General features: G+C 38.1%; 1 pseudogene; it reads right to left on the bottom strand.

Moving 5' to 3' along the window:
• Positions 1-576: 576 nt before the first annotated feature.
• On the bottom strand, positions 577-1400 carry LOC116550024 (annotated as a pseudogene).
• Positions 1401-2251: the final 851 nt, after the last annotated feature.

Raw genomic sequence — 2251 nt, 5'->3', positions numbered from 1 at the left:
TGTGGTCTCACTGTTCAACACCCACTTATGAGTGAGAACATGTGGTGGTTGGTTTTCTGTTCTTGTGTCAATTTGCTGAGAATGATGGTTTCCAGCTTTATCCATGTCCCTGCAAAGGACATGAACTCATCCTTTTTTATAGTTGCATAGTATTCCATGGTATATATGTGCCACATTTTCTTTTTTTTTTTCTTTACTTTTTTTTTTCTTTTTTTCTTTTACCCACATTGACAGCCTGCAGTTATGTGAAGGGCCATATTTTCTTTATCCAGTCATCATTGATAGGCATTTGGATTGGTTCCAAGTCTTTGCTATTGCAAAGTGCCGCAGTAAACATACATGTGCATGTATCTTTATAATAGAATGATTTATACTCCTTTGAATATATACCCAGTAATGGGATTGCTGGGTCAAATGTTATTTCTATTTCTAGATCCTTGAGGAATCGCCACACTGTCTTCCACAATGGTTGAACTAATTTACACTCCCACCAACAGTGTAAAAGTATTTCTATTTCTCCACATCCTCTCCAGCATCTGCTGTCTCCTGATTTTTTTTTTTTTTTTTTTTTTTTTTACTAGGCAAAGAACTTTATTAACCTTGGTTTCAAACTTGATTCCCAGGCTTCTTCGGCTTAATTAGCTGCAAAGAATGAATTGTGTTTTTGTGTTTAAGCAAAAAACTGAAAAGAGCTGCAGTGTCCAAGGGGCTTGGGCTTAAAAATATTAGAGATCTAGATTTTATCAGATCCATAAACAAAAATTTCTTAAAAAGCAGTCATAATATAAAATAGCAGCTCCCAGTAACTTCAAGTTTTATCTTCAGAAGTTGACTCAATTCAGTTTGCCTCATTCTTGGAAGCCTCATCAAAATTCTCCACAAGATCTGGAACTTCATCATCCTCCTCCTCTCCAGTAGCAAGTGGTGCTTTTCCATCCACAGATTGTTTGGGCAGAGCTTCAGCCAGTCTCCTTAAACTAGTCAGACTGTCTGCCCCAAGCTGGTTTCAGATGCTGGGTAGCATTTCTGTCAGCTGCTTTGTCTCAGCATGGCCTGTAATGGTGAAAGTGTTTGCTGCCAGAGATGCCTGAACTTTAGGGTTGTTAAAGTGGATCACTGTTCCTTGATTTGTAAACATATTCACCTCTTCAATACCAGAGATATTGTTTACTCCTAACTTCTTTAAGGAGAACTGAAGTTTTTTATCATCTGCTGTGGCTGTTCTATGAACCACCACCTTATTTCTGCGAGCAGTTCCTTTCCCACCAATGCGCACTTGTGCCTGCAGTTTGGCGAGTTTTTCCTGGTTCATGATTGTTTCTTTCATCTTGTCGGAGCAGATAAGGGGTCGCACGGGGGACTAGGGTTGGTGCTCAAGAGGTCTCAGGTGGGCCAGCTGAGATAGGCGCACACATGCGGGGACGCAAGATAGCCTGTCTCCTGACTTTTTTAATGATTGCCATTCTAACTGGCATGAAATCGTATCTCAATGTGGTTTTGATTTGCATTTCTCTAATGATCAGTGATGATGAGCTTTTTTTCATGTTTTTTGGCTGCATAAATGTCTTCTTTTGAGAAGTTTCTGTTCATATCCTTCACCCACTTTTTGATGGGGTTGTTTTTTCTTGTATATTTGTTTAAGTTCTTTATAGATTCTGGATATTAGCCCTTTGCCAGATGGGTAGATTGCAAACATTTTTTCCCATTCTATTGGTTGTCAGTTCACTCTAATGATAGTTTCTTTTGCTGTGCAAAAGCTCTTTAGTTTAATTAGATCCCATTTGTCTCTTTTGGCTTTTGTTGCCATTGCTTTTAGTGTTTTAGTCATGAAGTCCTTGGCTATGCCTATGTCCTGAATGGTATTGCCTAGATCTTCTTCTAGGGTTTTTATGGTGTTAGGTCTTAAGTTTAAATCTTTAATCCATCTGGAGTTAATTTTTATATAAGGTGTAAGGAAAGGATCCAGTTTCAGCTTTCTGCATATGACTAGCCAGTTTTCCCAACCCATTTATTAAATAGGGAATCCTTTCCACATTGCTTGCTTTTGTCAGGTTTGTCAAAGATCAGATGGTTATAGATGTGCGGCTTCATTCCTGAGGCCTCTGTTCTGTTACATTGGTCTATATCTCTGTTTTAGTCCTGGTACCATGCTGTTTTGATTACTGTAGACTTGTAGCATAGTTTGAAGTCAGGTAGCATGATGCTTCTAGCTTTTTTTTTTTTTTTTTTTTTTTTTTTTTTTTTTTTTTTT

This window comes from Sapajus apella, unplaced genomic scaffold (assembly GCF_009761245.1).
Source record: "Sapajus apella isolate SASKATOON/1434 unplaced genomic scaffold, GSC_monkey_1.0 scaffold7, whole genome shotgun sequence".
In the NCBI taxonomy this organism is placed as follows: Eukaryota; Metazoa; Chordata; class Mammalia; order Primates; family Cebidae; genus Sapajus; species Sapajus apella.
The sequence above is the reverse complement of the archived record's forward strand: the minus strand, read 5'-3'. Positions and strand labels throughout refer to the sequence as shown.